The sequence below is a fragment of the Ceratotherium simum genome, chromosome 15 (assembly GCF_057802395.1).
Source record: "Ceratotherium simum simum isolate JZ-2026a chromosome 15, ASM5780239v1, whole genome shotgun sequence".
Classification (NCBI taxonomy): domain Eukaryota; kingdom Metazoa; phylum Chordata; class Mammalia; order Perissodactyla; family Rhinocerotidae; genus Ceratotherium; species Ceratotherium simum.
Window position 1 is genome coordinate 28,030,937 of NC_141914.1, and position 19,973 is coordinate 28,050,909.

A 19,973-nucleotide genomic window follows, 5' to 3' on the forward strand; every position below is an offset into this window, starting at 1 on the left:
ACTCATGCAGCTCACTGCCTCCCTGCCTGCACCTGTCCTGGGAGGCTGGCCCCTGCCGACCCAGGTGCTCACATGCCGAGGAGCATCCACATCTATGCTAAGCCTGGTCAGGCCAGGGGGAGGAAAGGCACCCCTGTCCTACCCCAGGGCTCGCTGACACTAGATGCCCAGGAGCCCCACGGCTGGCTGTAGGCCTGGCCCGGGGAGCTTTACCTGTCCTCTTCTGGTGTCCAGAACGCTGCCCCCTTCCCTCTGCCCAGGACTTAGAACACCACTGCAAGTGTGTCAACAACAGCATCGGTCAGTGCAACTTTGGCTTCTTCATGCTGCCCATCCTGTCCCTATGCCTGTCCTCGGGCGCCTTGCTGGTCACCTCCGTGGTCTTCCTGGTGCGCACGACTCACCTGCCCTTCTGCATGGACAGGGTCATCCCATCATCGCCAGTCTGCTGGGCCCACTTGGGGAGCAGTGGGGAGGGCGGGGACAGCCGAGTGGCGGGGTGCCAGGGGCGGAGCGATTGGTGGGCCAGGTTAGAGAGAGAGAAGGGTGAGGAGGACCAGTCTGGACCAGGTGAGGATGGTAGGGTCGGGGAGATGGGTGGGGCTAGGAGGCACTGCGGTGAGTGGGCAATCTAGCCGGGTCTTGGTTGGAGGACGCTGAGGGTGGCACGGAGACCAAGGTCGGCAGGGTGGGGTGAGGTTTACCAGGAGTTGGAGGGTGGGGAGAGGATGGACTGGCTGGTCGTGGGCTGGTCCGTTAGGGGCGGAGTCGGGGTGAGGGGCGGGGCAGAGGAGGACCGTTGGGGGCGCAGCTCCTTAGCTCCTGGGCAGCATCATGGTGGCGGTACCCGCCACTGGCTCCCTGTGCCTCTGTTGGTGCTTCTGCTGATGAAGGCCAGGTCGGTGAGCGCCGCCCAGCGCTCCTACGAGGACAAGGTACGCGGGTCCCCGGGGGCGCCACGACAGCGGGCTCTGGGCGGTCACCTTGCGCCTCCTGGACCGCCACACTTGCCACTCTTTCTACCCCGCCCCGGTCCTCATGGCCTGACCTCCCTCGAAGGTGCCTCGTTAGCCCTTCAGACACAGATTCAGCTCAGATCTCACCTCCTCTGGGGCTCCGGGGTCCCTCTCCCTCCCGCGTGCACTGCGTCGAGGGCCTACTGTGTGCTAGGCCGCGCGTGCATTATTTAGAGCGCTTGGCGTAGAGGTGAGTAAGGCCACATCCTGCGCTCCTGTTGGTAAGGAACCTGAAGTCAGAATAACTCCCGCCTGACGCCCTGGAACACTGAGAGAGCGGCCGGCCCTCCGCTGTGCAGCACAGACTCTGCAAGGGACTGGAGGCTTCAGAGCACCACGGTGTAGAGGGTTTAGGGGGGCAGAAGGCCGAGGGGAGGACATTGCAGGTGAGGGGCACAGCTTGCAAAAAGGCCGGGAAGATGGCAAGTCTGTCGAATATTGGTAAGATGCTGAGGAGAAAGTTGTAATTGGAGCAGAAAGTGGATGGGAAATCAAGTGGACTGCTAGGGATTGGCCATAGGGAAACAGCCCAGAAGTTCCGGTGGAGCATTAGTCTTGGTGCCGTGGAAACCTGGGAGCCAAAACAAGATTTTTTTTTTTTAACATGGAGTAAAATTCACGCTTTTTTAGTGCCTAGTTATAGGAGTTTTGACAGATGCATGCAGTCCTGCAACCACCACCATAATTAAGATTTCGAACAGCTCCATCACCCCCCAAAATTCTCCTAAGGCCTTTTGTAGTCAGTTTCTCCCGGTACCTGCTGCCCCTGGCAACCGCTGATTTGTCTTCTGTCCCTCTAGTCTTTCTTTTTCCGGAGTCTCATGTGAACGGACTCACAGCCTTTTGAGTGCGGTGTCTTGCACTTAGCATAATGCGTTTGAGATTCCTCCATGTTGCAACTATGTGCGCTATTCCCACCTCCAGGACTTTCCAGGTGGCCTCTGCCTGCTCAGCTTTTCTCCCTGAGCTGCGTGTGGCTGGCTCCTTCTCATCTCTGAGCTCTCTGCTTCAATGCCCCTGCTCAGCTAGCCTCCCCCCGGCCCTGTGTGACGTTGCCCCCACCATCCGTCCTCCCACCATTGTGTAAGCTCCACGAAGGCAGGGACTCTTTGGAGCTTGTTCTCCATTCCAACATCCAACTGCCTGGAGCAGTAACTGTCTGTGACTATTTCTTGAATGAAAGAAATGACCCCGTGACAATTGCTATTGTCATTGCCATTGCATAGGCTTTTCCAGGCAACTAGGCTGAGAGAGTTAAGCACCTTGCCCAGGGTCACACAGCCTGGAAAAGAAGGAGCTGGATTGAAACCCAGGGGTCCTGAGGCTAAGCCCGTATTCTTCACCATTATACACACTCACTCTTGGTGTGTGTTCACGTGGATACGGGAGAGAGCGTGGAGTGATACAGACAATCAAATGCAGCCCTAAAGGGTTGTTTCGGTTGATGAAGGTGGGGATGGGCATGTCCTGACTGTTCAGTACAGAAGTGCTTGTGCAGTGTCTTGTGAGTGCTGGCTTGGGCACTCGACTCTTTCTCGCACCCGCAGTATCTACAGGCTCCTGTGTGCACCTCCACAGCGCAGAAGCTGAGAGAGAGCAGGGCCTGAGCACCCATAGACTGCCACCCCTCGCTCCATCACACTCATTTGTCTTCTTAGAAGATTGTCCCCCACCGTATTTGACTGCATCATCTTAATAGATATGATGGGACAAAAGTGTTCTATCGCCTACAGATCTGCCTTAGACAAAAGAAATGCCTTAAACAAAGTTAAACGTGTTTCTTTCCTGCAGAGCATACTGGACCTTTTAATCTGATTTACATTATTAATTTCCAAAAGGATGTCATAGACCACAGCTTGTACAAAACTTGTGTTTCTGCCGACTCTGTTTTCACGATGCGCTCCTCGGGATTCTTATTCCAGGAACACACTTTGGGAAATGCTTGTCTAGCCGACCGTTTTGAAAACAACTATACCTTTAGCAACTAGCACATTTCCCACTGTCTCTGAAATAGCGAAGATTCCTTCTTTAAATAATGCAAACAATATCACAACATTAAAATTTTGAAAAAAAGTGGATGAGTCATAATCCTAGCTATTCCCAAACCAAAATTATTTTCCTTTTTGCGTATTTGTTTCCAGGGAGGTTAAGATCGTAAGCTCTGGAGTCAGAGATAGCTGAGTTCAAAGCGAAATTCTCCTTCCTGCTCTAGGACCTTGGACAGCTTATTTATCCTCTCATTAAACCTCTTAGCACAGCACCTGGCGTGTAGTATTTGCTCAATAAAAAGTCGTTTTAAAAAATATGCTGATTAGGGGCTGACCCGGTGGCCCAGTGGTTAAGTTCACGCCCTGTTCTTCAGTGGCCCGGGGCTTACAGGTTTGAATCCTGGGCCAGACCTACACAGCGCTCATCAAGCCGTGCTGTGGCGGCATCCCACATATAAAATTGAGGAAGATTAGCACGGATGTTAGCTCAGGGACAGTCTTGCTCACCAGAAAGAGAAAAAAAGGTGTAAAAAAACGTAGTTTTAAAAAATATGTTGCTTAGAGTGCATAGAGAGTATCTTGCTGCAATCATATTGTAAAGATTATATTCTGGTTTTTCATCTAACATTTCATCTCTGCCTTTCAAAAACTATTTTCATAATTATTTTGAAAATTATAAAATATTCCCAAAACAAAGACAATAATAGAGCAAACATAAAATATACCTGTAACCCATTTTAAAGAGTTTTACGAAATTGCTCATTTTGCTTCAAAAGTTATTTTTAGCAAAACAAAACATTACAGACGTATCTGAAGCCCCCTGTATGTACCTCCCGGATCCTCTTCCCTTCCTGACCTCACTCCCCAGGGGTAACTGCTATTCTGAAGTTGGTGTATATCTTTCCCAATCATGTTTTAATTTTTACAACATATGTTCACACTCAACATATGATATCGCTTTGCATCTTCAAAAACCTATGCAAATGGCACCATCCTGCACAATGCTTTTCCCACCCAACATTGTTTTCACGATTTTTATTTTTATCGTGACAAACAAATGCTGCGGTAAGCATTCATGGATGTGTCTCCTTGGCGTGTATAGGGGAGTTCCTGTGTTCGGACCCGCCGGACTGGAATTGCTGGGTGTAGGAGATGAGAATCTTCAGTGTTGCAGATATCTAATTACCCTCCAAAGTGGTTACACCAATTTTTACTCCCACCAGCAGTCTATGAGAGCTCACAGTTCACCTCCAATTCACCATCACTGGGGAATCTCAGGCTCTTTATTTTTGCCTATAAGATAGGAGTGAAATGATATTTCATTGTTTAATTCACAGTTGCCTAATTCCTAACAAAACAGATAATCTTTTTGTATATTTATTGGCCATCTGGGTATCTTCCTCTGTATATTTTATCCAATTTCTATGGGGTAATTTTTCTTATGCTGCCTACTCATCCTTCATTGTTTAGAGGCTTGAAAATATCTTCTCCTGGTCTATGGTTTGGCTTTTAATGTTGTTTTTACTGTTTTTAGTTGTGCAGAAGTTTGTTTACCTTATGTGGTCAATCTTCTCCATGATTATTTGTGCTTTTTTCTGTTTTAAGAAATTATTGTCTACTCCCAATCATAAAAATCTCTCTCTCTATTTTCTTTTGTAAAGGTATTTACATTTTACGTTTAGGTACTTAATCCAGATTAAAGCTACTTTGGAGCTATTTTCATGGTTATTTATTTGCCATAGGGACAGGCAATTGTCCAGCATCTCTTCTTGGAGAATCCATCCTGCCCCCGATATGTGTAGCATCGTTTCATAAAGCCAGCCCTGAGTGGGCAGTGGTCTGTTCGGGCCCTCTATTCTGTTCTATTTGTCTACTTGTCAGGCCCCTTACAGTTAGTACCTCATAGCTTTAATTACTATCGTTTTAGCATCTAAAGCTAAAGTAATCTCTGGTAGGGCAGGTACCCTGCTTTCACTTTTTGAGAACTCTCTTGCCTTTTCTTGGCCTTGCACTCCTCCATATAAATGTTTGGATCAGTCCATTAAAAAAAAAATCCTGTAGGGATTATAATTGCAATCATATCACAGGCATTTCACAAATGAATTAGTGAAAGGTTCAATAGCTCTTCGAGAATAGCTCTTTCTTAAGTGGCATTTAATTCAAGGAACACAAGAATTTATAAATGAAGGAGGAAGGGGTTTCGCCACATCCTCCAATGGGCGCCTCTTCCTGACGCCCTGTTTCCGGCACTGTTATCACTTTGCCCAGATCCCGAGTCATCATTAGAGTCTCTTTTACTTTCCTTCTTTGTATAGATATTTAGCAGATTGCCGGCTCTTTCTTTGATTTGCCTGTTCCCTAGCCTTCCCTTCCTTTCCCTGACTTTGCCCTGGTTCAGCCTCTTGTCTGTCTTGCTGGGCTGGGGCAATAACCTCCCGTTTATGACCCTGCTTCTCAAGACTTTTCTTCCCTGAAGGCACCCTGATTACTGATCAGTGGTCGTAAAGCACCATCCAGGCCCTCCCAATCTCAGAGCCCTCTGTCTGCTGGATCAAGTACAGCTCCTCTGCCTGACGCTCAGCAGGCCCCAGCTTTCCTGCCAAGCCCTCTCAACTGTCACCTGCTTTCCATCGGTGACCTTGACTCCTGCCGGATCCATCTCCTCAGTGTCTGGGGAACCTGCCTGCTCATTCAGTCTCCATGGCCACCCCAGCCGTGCCCACTGCCTGCTCTCCACTCTCCACTTGCTACCCAACTCCAACAGTTCCACCTGGAACAAGGCAGCTCACCCGACGCCCAGAGCCAGAATGGTCTCCCTACTGTGAACATCCTTGGTGCTTCTATTTGCAGACTTTGTGGCAAAGCAACGTGGTAAGGCAGGGTTTCTCAATCTGAGCACTGTTGACACCTGGCCCAGATAATTCTTTGTTGTGGGGGCTTTTCTTTGTTTCCAGGCTTCATCCCTGGCCTCTGCCCACTACATGCCAGGAGCACCTTCTAGTTATGGCACCTGAACCTGTCTCCAGACCTTGTCAGAAGTCCCCTGGGGGACAACATGGCCTCTGGTTGACAACCACTGATGCAAGGGAAGACTTGTACCCCCAGCTGCACCATCTGAACAACGGGTTCCTGGAGCTGGAGGTGGCAGCTGCCTCCTGGCACGAACCACAGAGCAGCTACAAGGTGTCTCTGGACACTCTCTGGCAGTTGGCATCTGCTCTGGTTCAGAGCATCTGAAACGGGGCTGAATACTGCCCAAGGCCGTGTCCACGTCTGCCTCCTGATGCACGCTGAGCACATCCTGTTGTTCAGAGAGCGTCTGCTCCTTGAGGTGACGAGATCAGAAGGAGGTTGGGAAAGCATTTAGGATACCATAGAGACACCTATTTATCCACATCTTCGAGGAAGTTAATCATGCAGTGGGAAAACAAAATACAACGTGGATATGAACCACATTTGCTATAAAGGTGCTAGATTCATTTGACTGTCGATGACTTAGGTGTCCAGGGAATAAACTGAGTCCCATCCTCTGCCTCTCATTTTCAAAAGCATTCAGTGATAGGATCTAGTGGGCCAGCAGGGTCAGAATACTTTCACAGGTTCATCTACATTTTAAGAATTTTATTGCTAGTGGCTACCCCTCTGGAATGACACAGGCCCTTTCCCAAGGAGGCTGTTGTGCAGGCGTCAAGGGGATTCTGTGGGGCTTGGATCATTCGGGCACCGTCCTGAGTCCCTGGATGGCCCTGGGGTCTGAAAACTGCTCCAGGCCAGTGTCCCCTGTTTGAGAGTTTTGAGCCTGGGATCTGTGGGAGGCCCCACATGCAAGTTTGTCTCCCGGGCTATGTTGTCACATCCCTTCTTTGACCTACTGGCTCCGTGAGGAGTTGCTCTTCTCCAAGGCCTTAACCACGACGGACACTGGGCCAGCCATCCTCCCAGGCTCTCCAGGCTGGCCAGCTCAGGACCACCTCTCCTCAGCTCCTCTCAGCTGTCCTGACTCCCGCTGGGATGCTCATTTCCTCCCTTCACTTCCCTCTGGGGAGGGTCCCTGACTCACCTCTCAGAAGCTGGGCTGCGGTGGGCGGGAGAGAGAAGCAGGCAGAGGGGATGCTGTAGCTGGTTTTCAGTATGTCCAGAAGATCTGCCGTGTACCTGGAGAGACATCAGCCTGCCTTCAGAATATGGGGACTTGGGGAAGGGGGAGGGTACCAGAAGGGACACCAGTTACTTGACACCCCCTCAAACACTCCTGGGTTCAGGAAGCCTGGCCATTTCCCCTCAAGACCTGTAGGGAAGGGAGAATTGGCCCAGGCTAGGGTGTCAGGCAGGCTGCCACGCAGGCCACAGGCAGGTCTGGCTGTGGTGTCCAAAAAGCCCACAGTGCATTCTCTCCACTTCCATTGAGGCAGCAGCCCAGAGGCTGGCTGTGGAGAAAGAGCAGGGTCTCAGAGAAAGAGCTTAGCACCCTCAGGAGCCTTAGCACCAGGGATGGGTCCCCAACTGTTCAGGTCCTGTGCAAGTCCCCCAGAGTCCCCACCTCTGGGATCTATCTTTCTCCAGTTGGCGTGCAAAGCCAAGGCTCCGAGGGCTCATGCACTGGGCCAAACCCACAGTGTCCCTGAGGACCTCATGGACAGCCAGACCATTATCAGTCCTGTCTCACTCTGTGTGCTGGGAGCCAAAGGGCCCTTGGAGGGAGGGAGGGACAGGCCAGAGCCATAGGGGCCACCGCTCCTTATCAACTGGCTACTGGCTCAGGGCCTGGTGCTCTCACTCGCCTGCGGTCCAGTTTTTTTTTTTTTTTTTAATTTTTTGTTTATTGCAGTAGCATTGGTTTGTAACATTGTAAAAGTTTCAGGTGTACATCATTGTACTTCTATTTCTGCATGGATTACATCATGTTCACCACCAAAATACTAATTACAACCCATCACCACACACATGTACCGAATTATCCCTTTCACCCTCCTCCCTCCCCCCTTCCCCTCTGGTAACCACCAATCCAATCTCTGTCCCTATGTGTTTGTTTATTGACACCACATCTGACCGGGCAAGAGAAACAATAGAAAAAATAAACAAGTGGGACTACATCAAACTAAAAAGCTTCTGCACAGCAAAGGATACCATCAACAAAACGAAAAGACAACCTAACAATTGGGAGAAGATATTTGCAAACTATACATCTGATAAGGGCTTAATCTCCAAAATATATAAAGAACTGGGGTCCAGTTTTATCTGAGTCCTGCCTGACTGCGTGATCTTCTCTCCCTCTCCAGCTCTGCAGGCAGGCACTGAAGGGCAAGGAGGGGTGGGCAGGAGGGGGCCCTGAGGGAGGCGGCTCCCACTGGCCCTGTTGCCTGCTGGCCTTTCCCAGAGGACTCAGGCCACAGGTAGGTGGAGTGGCCAGTCTTCCCCTCTGGCTCTTTCCCTCTTGGAGCCTTTTGTGCCCACAAGTTCCCAGAATCTCTCTCAGAGTTCACCCCGGAGGAATTGGATCCTGTCTGCTGGCTGAGTTCCCTGGCTCCTGACTCCTCCCTGTCCCTAGGTGTGGTCCCTCCTGCCTCCCTCCCACAAATGCCTTTGGCCACCCCTTGCCCCTGGCCCACCCCGATCCTACTTCCCCCACTAAGGAGCCTTCTAGGGCAATGGTAGGGACAGAGTTCTCAATCCTCCCTGCAAGACCTCCTGGACAGCAACCCTCCCTCCCCCAGAACCTGTCCGGAGCTCAGGCTCTGGTGCCCTGGTGATGGGAGAGTCAGGGCTGAGGCCTAGGCTGTGCTGGTGCTGTTGGCCCGGCGTGTGGAAGGGAGGACCAGCTGGAAAAGCCAGATGAGGCCTTTGTGGGTTTCCCAAAGCCCGGCCCACCACATGTAGATGACGGGCTTATCCAGCCACACAGCAGCGAAGGTTGCAGCAAATGCGAGGGAGGCTGTATTTCAGAGGCAGAGGTCCTGAGTGAGATTTCTGAGCATTTTGACACATTTTGAAAAACTGACAATTTTTATAAGCCGATTATATGCTTATGAACTATTTTACTGACTGGTGATTTCTCTTCTCTCTCAAAATAGATTTAAACCTATCTGATGCAAAAGAGTGTGACCCTAGGTTCCTGGCACAGGGCCTCACAGATACTCAGTGCTCCTTAGAATTGGTTGCATGACTTATAAAGTAATAAAATCATGGCAACAGCAGCCGCTAATGTGTATTAAGCTTTTATGGACCACCAGGTGCTGTGTGAAATACAATATGTTCCTGATCTCATTTCAATCTTATAAACACTCTTATCAGGTAAATACTATCTTTATTCCCAATTTCCAGTTAAGGAAACTGAGTTTCAGAGAGGTTATGACATCAGATTGGATAGAAAGCTGTGGAGGTATGGAGAGAGCTGAAGGGACCTGCTATAGGGGCTCTGTTGAGGTTCGGGTGAAGATTTGTGATGGTAAGGAAAGGACTCATAGGGGGTCAAGAGAGTGAATTCTGGGAAAGCAGAGGCGGCTCTTGCCCTGGCTGGGGAGTAGATGCGATCAGAGGAAGCAGTTACTGCTGTGGTAGCAAGAGGACTCCCTCGTCCTGTCCGCGAACACATCCAAGTATCTCCCCAGGGTCAACAGAATCCTCTCCCTCTCTCAGCCTCCCCCTAAAGTACATGCTGGGGACAGGACAATGCAGGGAACCAGGAGTCTCAGGGGCCCCATTACCTCCTGCGGTGGGGATAAAGGCACAACAAAGAATGAAGGGCACTGAGCCCCAGAGGGTCCATCACCTTGGCAGCCCTGACAAAGACACAGGCTGACTCAGCTGCCTCAAACTATGTGCACAGAGCGCTCCCTGGGTGGTTCATCTCTAGCCAGCGAGAGGCCTTGAGCTTAATGGGCCAAAGCCCTGAACCTTAGCCTGCTCCAGAGCCGATAACAGGGTGCTGAGGATGTTCTCCAAAACTTCTTCAGGACAGAGTTGGGGGTGGGGGAGGCAAGAGAGGGGAGTTGAAGAGCAGGAGGGAGTCGGGAAGGGAGGCGGCTGGGCTGACACTCAGTGCTCCCACAGCTGGGTTGTAGGGGCTCTGAGGTCCAGGGGAGACTGGCGAATTCTCAAGATGGCTGAGGATGGCGGGAGGAATGGCAGGGTGTTGGTGAGAGGGAGGACTTTAGCTGTGACGGGGTACTTCTACCCCACCCAAAGTCCCTCAGCGGCTATCTTCTGTGCAGGGTGACCCATGACTAGTCCAGGGCGATGCCCTGACTCAAGGCCAGCCCATTCATAACTCAGCTGTGGCAAGAGAGGACGAGCTGGACCAGCCAATCAATTCTTCTCTTGACAGTTTTGGACTGCTACCTCTAAAACACTGGTTTTCAGAGCCAAGAAGAACACAATTTCCTTCGTTTCATGTTTTTGCCTTAATTTCCCTCACAACATTGTATGATAACGTGATACGACACCTATCCCTTCAGTTTGGCTTTCTCAGTGTAAGGGTCATTTTTGACCGATAAAAATACGCAAAAGAAACCTGAGATTCACCGTTTTTTCCCCAGGACTCCTCAATCATTTGATGTTTAAAAGCCGTGCTCTCTCTTTTCAACAAATTCTTATTGAGATAAAATTCACATAACATAAAATTCAGCATTTTCTTCTTTAAAGTGCATAAATCAGAGGTTTTGAACGTATTTGTAATGTTGGACAACTATCTCCATTAATCTAATTGCAGAATCTTTCCATCATCCCAAAAAGAAGCCTCATACTTCCCAATTCCTCCTTCCTCCCATCCCCTGGCAACCATTAATCTACTTGCTGTCTGTACGGTTTTGTCTCTTGTGGATGGTACATCTAAAGAGAATCATACAATATGTGGCCTTTTGCATCTGACTTCTTTCATTGAGCATGTTTTCAAGGTTTATTCATGTCATAGTATGTATCAGTACTTCATTCCTTCTCATGGCTGAATAATAGTCTGTCATACGGATATGTCATATTTTGTTTTATCTACTCATCATCTAATGGACATGTGAGTTGTTTCCCTGTTTTTGGCTACTATGAATAATGCTGCTGCTTCGCTGAGCTCATTTGTTAGCTCTGTGTGTGTGTGTGTGTGGGTGGGTGGGTGGGTGTGGGTGTGTGTGTATTGATTAGGGTTTTCTATATACAAGATCATGTCATCTGCAAATGGATATAGTTTTACTTCTTCCTTTCCAGTGTGGATGCTTTTGTTTGTTTTTCTTGCCTAACTGCTCTGGCTAGAACTTGCAGCACAGTGTTAAATGGAAATGGCAAAAGCAAGCACACTTGCCTTGTTCCTGATCTTACGGGGAAAGCTTTCAGTCCTTCCCCATCAAATACAATGTTAGCTGTGGGGTTTTCATCAATGCCCATTATGGGGTTGAAGAAGTTCCCTTCTATCCCTGGTGTGTGAGCGTCTTCATCACAGAGGGGTGTTGGATTTTGCCAAATGCTTATTCGCCATTGAGATGATCATGCTGTGTTTTCCCTGCACTCTGTTAATATGGTGTAGTACGTTGATTGACTTTTGTGTGTTGAACCACTCTTGCGTTCCTGGGCTAAATCTTACTTGATCCTGGTGTGTAATCCTTTAATATGCCCCGGTTTCAGTTCTCCAGTATTTTGTTGAGGGTTTTTGCATCTATATCCATGAAGGATACTGGTCTGCAGTTTGTATGTGTGTGATGTCTTCATCTGGCTTTGGTGTTATGGGGATACTGACTTGCTAGAATGAATTGGATAAAGTCTTCCTTCTTCTGTTTTTCGGAAGAATTTGAGAAGGATGAGTGTTCATTCTTTAATGTGTTGAGAATTTACCAGGGAAGCCATAGGCCATTCTTTTCTGAAGAGCCTACCATGTTGTCCCTTCTTCAACGTTTAGCTGTTTTAGACTAGCTCCTTATCGGTTCATGGCCGTTTGGGTGACTTCAATGGTATTCTAATATCACTTCTATAAACATCATTAAATTCTGCTTCTTTTGCAAGATTTTAAATTTCACTTTGCAGTAAGTTTTCGTTACACCTGCACTTGGCATTGTTTTACATTGCAGTTGAGATGGGAAATGAAGATGCTACTTTTGAGTGAAAGGTGATGTTTGGGTGGGGCCTCATTTCTTGTTCATGAGTGAATATTTTTGCGTTCTGGTGTTTTTGTTTACTACGTAACATGCTAACTTTAGGGATTCAGAGGTTGACAACTAAGAACGCAAAAAGCCCCCTGAATTCTACAACTACAAACACCGAAATACATGGTGCTAATTTCAGTAAATTAATGAAAGAGAAGTCCCCAAACAGATTCTAAAGAGTAGCCTGCAGAATGTTTATTAGGCAATGATTTTGGGATCAACACCTGTGGAAGGGAAGGGAAGGGAAGGGAAGGAAGCGGGCCTGAGCAGAGGGAGAAGTCCATCTGTGGTAAGGGCCCCACAAAAGCCTGAGGTAACCCAGAGGTCACCTGGGGGCTGGGATGGCCCTTCAGGATTGTCCTGCACTGGGGCAAAGTGGCTGGGCCTTGAAACTCTCCTGTTGACCAGTCCCTGGATGCAAACAAACTTCCCCTGAAGGAGGCGGGACCTTGGGTGAGGGAATTTTCTTTCGAGGAGGCTACCCTCAAAGCAGAGGCTGTCTTCCAGCAGCTGGGGGATAGATTCTGCCTTCCAGGACTGGGGTCTGGGAGGCACCTCACAGGGCCACCCACAGATCTTAGCATATATGAAGAACTTAGTAACTGTTGTAAGAGGAAAAGGAAAGCTTACTTGATAAATGATGCTGGAACAATTTACTGTGATGACATGAGTGACATACACGATTAGACCTTTACCTTATGTCTTACCACTACCTAATGTCAGATAGATTAAAGATTTAAATGACAAAGAAAATAAGAAGTATAAGTAAATATTTATCAGAGAGAAGGAGAGGGAAAGACTTAGAAGAAAGGTAAGATGATGCTAAGGAAATATCAATAGATTTGATTACAGAAAAACAACAAAATCTGATATTCAAAATTGCACACAAAATTAAAAGGCAAAGAACAAACCAGGAATATATTTGCAATAAACAGTGCCAAAAGTTTTAAAGAAAGGAGCTCCTGTAAATCAGAAATAAAAACCCAACACTTCCATCAAAAGCACAATGACATACCACTTCATACTCATTAGGATAGATGCTATAAAACAGCAACAGAAGAAAACAGAAAGTGTTAGCAAGGATGTGAAGAAATTGGAACCCTTGCGCATTGCTGACAAGAATGTAAACCGGTGCAGCTGCTGTGGAAAATCATATGGCCGTTCCTCAAAAAATTAAACATAGAATTACCATACGATCCAGATCTTGCGCTTCTGGCTATGTACCCCAAAGAATTGAAAGCAGGGACTTGAAGAGATATTTCTACCCTCTTGTTCATAGCAGCTTTACTCACGATCGCCAGAAGGTGGAAAGGACCTAAATGTCCAACAACAGATGAATGGATAAAGCAAATATGGCATATGCATACAACGAAATATTATTGGGCCTTGAAAAGGAAGGAAGTTCTGATACATGCTACAACATACCAACTTTCAGGACTGCTAAATGTCAGAGACGAATCTTGAGGACATTATGCTAAGTGGAATAAACCATACGCAAAAAGACAGATATCCTATGATTGCACTTGTATGAGGTACCTAGAGTAGTCAAATTCATAGAGTCAGAAAGCAGAACAGTGCTTATCAGGGGCTGGAGGTAGTGGAGAATGAGAGTCATTATTTAATGGGTACAGAGTTTCTGTTTGGAATGATGAAAAAGTTCTGGAATGAATAGTAGTGATTGTCACATAGCAATGTGAATGAGCGTAATGGCACAGAACTGCTCATTTAAAAATGGTTAAAATGGTAAATTTTATGTTATGTTTATTTACCACATAAAGAAAAGAAAAATACAAGATATAAACTTGAACTGTGAGTGATAAAAGATGTAAAGGGCAATTAACAAAACAACTATAATAAAATGACCTACAGGTGTATAAAAATATTTAATTTCATAAGTAATTTAAGGAGATATAAATGAAAAGATCAGCATATCATTTGTCATCTATGAAACTGGTGAAATTATTTTATGTTAATATTTAATTATAATCTTAGTCTTATGGCATGGGTATGCTCACAATGGTAGTATAAACGTGTGCAAACTTTCAGGAAAGCATCTTGCAAACTATGCAAAAGAAGTTTCAAATGTTCACATTCATTGACCCAAATCCAACAGTTAGGAATCTATTCTAAGGGTATCATAGGAGATGCAGGCATGTGGATAATGGCAGGCGGCACCCCTTGAACAAAGAACTCCGTGCAGTGAGGGAGCCAGCTCTGTGAATATTTGTAGCGGAGAATGCTGTGTGCCTGTTGGCATGGAGTGAGCAAGGGGCTGAGTGTTAGGAATGAGGTCAGGAAGTGAGTGGGGCCAGATGAGGGAGGGCCTGAAGGCCACAGTAAGGAGTGCGGACTTTACCGTGAGTGAGCCGGGAAGCAATTGGAGGCTTCTGAGCAGAGGCCATGATCTAAGCTTTATAAGGAGCACTGGCTACTATTTGCAGCAGAATCTATTAAGGGTCAAGGGAGGAAGAGGCACGGGTCACTTAGGAAGGTATTGCAATATGCAAGCAAGAGAAGGTGATGGCTTGGACTCGTGAGATTTTGTTTTGAATGTCGAGCTGATGGACTGGAGGTGGGACATGAGATAGAGACAGGAGTCAGGTGACTCTAAGGGTTTGATCTGAACAGGAGGGTGAATGATGGTCCTAATTCCTGGGACGTACAGCACTGAGGGAGGAGTAGGTTTCTGGAGGAAGGAATCCAGGGATTCAGTCTGGAAAGGTGAAATGTGAGATGCCTGTTAGACACCAAGTGCAGATGTCGTCTGAGCAGGTGGAAGGATGAGTCTGGAGTTCAGGGGAGAGGACAGGGCTGGAGATACTAATTTGGGAACTGAAAGCAGATGGAGAGTAGTTAAGCTATGGACCACATGAGATGGTCTAGGAAGTGAAGTAGAGATGGAGAAGAGCACGGGATGCTCTAATATTTAGAGGTCAGAGAGGAGGGAGCATCAGCAAAGGAGACTCAGGTAGAGCAGCAAATAAAGGAGGAGGAAAACCAGGAGGTTGTGGTGTCTAATTATTGTAGACAGTACAACAGTACAACTTTTTCTACAAATGGGCTACCAGCATGCGTGCAAGTTTCGTTTGAAACTTGCTGCAAGGACAGAGGAGTCTAAGCAGTCCAATTCGAAGAGTTCTCTCAAAGACATTAATAGGAAGAAAGGAAGAGAGAATGAGAGAGAGAAAGAGAGAGAGAGGGAGGAAGGAAATGAAAGAAAGAAAAGAATGAAAGAAAAAGAAGGAAAGGGGTCAAATAAATGTCTTGTTCAAGACAATGTGACCTCTGATTGACGGTTGGCTGGGTCCTCTTGGTAACTGCGTAGAAGAAATCTTAATCTGATTAAAATCTACCAGATTTGATCAAGCACACTAGTTGTTCCCCAGGAGCAGCTAGCGATTTATCACAGGCAAAATGTCCCGGACCGGGTTTTCACACAACTTTTTCCAATACCTCTTTTTCACTGAGCTAGTATTTCAAGTTCCATCTCAGCTGTGGTATTTTGTTTTGTATTGTTTTGTCAATATCATTAATTGAACATGTTACCTCTTTACATTTCTTATAGGAAGTGGAAATTAGGAATAATTAGGAAATTATCATGAATGTAAATTAATCTTTAGAAGACATACATAATCACAATTAGCAGCTATATTTTTACACACATTGATATTGTTTGTTTATGCCTGTTTCCTCCCTTAGGCAATGATATCGAAAGGAAACCTCACAGCGACCAGGGCAGCGGTGGCAGCTCATGTGCTGGGAGGACCTGGGCTTTCAACTTGTGCATGTCGTGTTCTGTTTGGGCTGTTTTGTTTATGTAAAATAGGAAGAGGTGTAAGTAAAGACACCCAAAGACCTCCTTGATTTCTGGCCAGAGATCAAGAGCTGTAAGACCCTAAGACTAGAGAATTAAACTCTGCCTGGAGAGTCACTTAGATGCTTCCCCAATTCCAGATATATTTTTTTGCTGAACCTATCTTCTTGTGTATTCCAAGGTCGAGATCAAGTGTGCTTTCTCCTCCAGGTTTTGCTGCCAGTCGCTACAGGCATGTAGTGAGAAACCTCCAGGTGTTCTCTGAGAGCCCCACACTGTCCAATGTTCCTGACGTGCCGTCTATAAAGCCAGTGGACAGGTACCATTTTTCTGGGAGGGATTTGTAGCATGTTTCTACTTATAAAGTATAGTTCTCGTTCCCTCATTGTGGGCTGGTCATCGCTAATTAAATGAAATTTGTTTTTAGAAGTGACATTTCAGTCATGGGCATGATAACAGATTTGATGTATTCAATTAGGTAAGAGAACTAGTTCTTATGGAAACTTTGACAATAATGACATTGCCGTGATCAATACAGGGACTCAGTAAAGGCACTGTGTGTATCTAAGCAGCCTCCTGAGCGTCTGTGTGTAAATGTATGTTCAAGTTCCTGTAGAGTTATCATGACACTAACAAGTGGAGTTCTCTACACATCACAGTTTAAATGTTTCTCAGAAGGTTCACAGGGCAGCTGGAATAGTCCCAAGCTTCAATTTGTGTAAAAGCACTCCCCTGGATTCCACTTATTAGGGCATGATTGTAAAGTTTTCCTGAGAATTAATTAGCTTGTAATTCTCAGCTGTAACTCACAGCTTTCCATATTCAGCCTCACCGTGATAGTGTGGAGGAAGCCTTATCATCCGTGCCCGGATTCCGATAGGTGGGCCCAGGTGAAGAAGTATTTTTGCTCTTTCAAAAAGGATCGTTCTTTCCATATATTTTGGATGAATATGTCAATGAAGGAAAGATTTAAATTAAACAGCAATAGTCAGCTAAGTTTGACCATTGTCATAGTCATGGTCATAGCCTGTGAAATTCAGGGTTTGGAGACGGAACACAAAGTATAAAAAGGGACCTTATTGTATGCTCATCAGAGAAGAAAACAGTAAAACTGGTCCACAGAATTCCGAAACAAGAAGCCACAAATTCTGAAACAAATAGGCACCGTCAGATTTCCCTCATGGGCGTTACTCAGTCATATGTTGTGAATTCTCATTGTGTCAACCCAGGCTCAACAATCTGTGTTCCTCAAGTCATCTGTTGCTGGACCCTGGAGTCCTGGAGTCCCCAGTGTCAGATCCCCCCGGTGTGTGCTCTGGTGGGCACATCAGCTTCTTCTAGGAAGGCTGTAAGCATGGAGCTGTTCCCTGTATCCCTCTCTCAGGCTGCACTTCTCTGATTTTCTTCCAGAAGACCTAATCTCTGGCCAGTAGCTTCTGGCAGGGACCTTCAGGCAAAAATGAAGGGAGCAGAGAAAGCACGTGTTGATGACAAGGCAGGGCAACTTCTTACAGAGGCCAACATTATCAGATGGAGGAGAGTGCAGTCTCTATGGGGGTGAGGTACATAAGTGCATGGGTCCCTGTAATTGTTCCATGAAGACTTAACTGGTAATTAATCTGAGGAGAAAATGGATTAATGGGCAGTGAAAACACTGAGGAATCTGTTATGTAAAGCGTGTGCCACAATGGCTGCCAATTGACATAAGTGTTGTAAACCAAGGAATAAAATATTCTTATGGGGCCGGCCCGGTGGCACAAGCGGTCAGTGCGTGCGCTCTGCTGCGGCGGCCCAGGGTTCGCGGTTCGGATCCCGACGCGCACCCGGCGCACCGCTTGGCAAGCCGTGCTGTGGCGGCGTCCCATATAAAGTGGAGAGTCAGGCACGGATGTGGGTCCAGGGCCAGTCTTCCTCAGCAAAAAAATAAATAAAATTTAAAAAAGGAGGATTGGCAGATGTTAGCACAGGGCTGATCTTCCTCTCCAAAAACATATATATATATATTCCTAGAGGCCAGTTTGTTGACAGTCTCTGTGTTGGGCCGTGCACTTGACTTCAAATGTGCTCTTCCTGACTCTGCAAGAGGATCCAAATTAGTGAAAACTTATTCACATTGATAACACTTTACCAATAGGAAACCGACATGAAATCATCTTTCTAATTTATCAGTTTACCCCACAATGTGGGCCCAATAAGTAAGGCAGTGCTTAGAATGTCATTGAGCACACGAAGAAAATATGGAGCACGCTCGTTCTATCTCTATGTTTTTCACATTCTTTGATGCTTGAGAGTGCCGTGTCATGGGTTCTGAGATGGTGGAGCCAGCCTGTGGTGTACCTAGCAGCCAAAAAGACACAAGGTCAATTTTGTTCTTCTGAATTTGGAGCTCAGCGTCAGAAAACAGCAACATCAGAGAGCTGTTGCTCTATATGAGTCCAGGTGCCTGAGGATAAGTAAGGGTCATAGTGCGGGCCGTATTATTCATCAGACTAACAGCCCTTTACATGGCATAGCAGAAGGTACCATAACAAACATTCAGCATTTTCAGTTTTTGTTAGAAGTGAGGACTCTCCTATCATTCTCCTAATTTGTTTAGAATTGTCTATGGTCATAACATGTCTCAAAACAGCAAAAAAGCATGTCCGTGAATAGACCCCATTCAGATGACTCACTTAGGTTTTCGCTGAGATAATGACTGTCTACCACTGGGTGGAATAGGCAGAAAGCAAATAAGGACTTTTTACTGTATCGTGTTGACAACAGACTGTTATTCAAAGGTCATTTCTCTTGCAGGCTACCAATTCTTTCTCTCTGTTATACATATACCTTTAAAAGTTTTTAATATCTCTCCGTATGTAGGTATTTTAAATGTGCATAGAAATATAGAGTTATACAAAATTCTGACAAATGAAAATTCTAAAGTTTTAAACTTTAGTTTTTAAAATATAATTTTATCAAGCAAATTATAAGACAATATTCTTCTACATTGATTTCAACCTCTTAATTTGAACATCAGGAAGAAACATAACATTTCTATAGACAAGAAACTAAAAGTAACAATCATTGTGAGTTGATGAGGAACTTGTGCTGTCTTCTTTTTGTTCTGAGGAAGATTCACACTGAGCTGACATCCACTGCCGATCTGCCTCTTTTTTTTTGCTTAAGGAAGCAAAAAGGAAGATTAGCCCTGGGCGAAGAACTGTGCCAATCTTCCTCTCTTTTGCATGTGGGTCGACACCACAGTCAGGCTGACAGGCGGTGTGGGTCTGTGCACGGCATCGAACCCTTGAAGCCTGGGCCGACGAAGCAGAGCACGTCGAACTTAACCACTCGCCACAGGACCGTCCCCTGCTCTCTGTTTTTAATCAAATTAACTTTCTCAGAATGTTCTAGTTCAATTACTCCCATTCACTATGAGCCTAAGCTTTTAAAGCAAAGCAGGAACCTTGGAAATACATATTTTGCCCATGTCCAAGAGTAATACAATCACTGTTGAAATTGAAGTGACCTCCAAAATGGCCACCACAGTTCAACACGCAGGAGCTCTGAAAATGAGTGCGGCGGCTGCCTGTCGGCCAAGACTCCCCAGGCGGTTGGTGGTAGCAGCTCTGAGGCTCATTGGTGGCCCCTGGGTCCCAGTTGGGGGAATCTTCCAAACACAGAGGGGTTCAGACGCTCAGTGGCTAAAACGAATGACAACTGTCAGCTGCACGTAAGAGAGAAGCCAGTTATTTTCTCAAATAATACGCAGCTCAGGGGGAAGGAGTCAAGGCTGGGGCAGTGACTCAACAAGGTCCTCACATGTTGTCTGTGTAGCTTGTTGAGGGGCTGGCTAACGGGTCAAAGGGGCCCCCCGGGCCAGCACATCTAGGTTCAAGACAGGAAGAAGGAACAGAGCTGTGCCAACTGTGTCCTTTCCCCCTTTATCAGGAAGGCAAAAGCTGTTCTAGAAACCCTGAACACACATCCACTTATATCTCATCGACCAGAATTGTGTCATGAAAAGCCTGGAAATGAGGAAGCCTGCAGAAAT

At 46.5% G+C, this 19,973-nt stretch overlaps 1 long non-coding RNA gene across 3 annotated transcripts; it reads left to right on the forward strand.

Moving 5' to 3' along the window:
* The first annotated feature begins 861 nt into the window (after window positions 1-861).
* LOC147915152 (uncharacterized) lies at window positions 862-17,680 on the forward strand. Of its 3 annotated transcripts, none has more exons than XR_015554446.1 (4): window positions 862-935; window positions 15,826-15,960; window positions 16,151-16,259; window positions 17,351-17,680. It is a non-coding gene; the product is annotated as an uncharacterized LOC147915152 (long non-coding RNA). The 3 variants fall into 3 exon arrangements; XR_015554447.1 differs by lacking the exon at window positions 17,351-17,680 and adding an exon at window positions 17,170-17,227; XR_015554445.1 differs by lacking the exon at window positions 17,351-17,680 and having other exon boundaries at window positions 16,151-17,219.
* The last annotated feature ends 2,293 nt before the right edge of the window (window positions 17,681-19,973 follow it).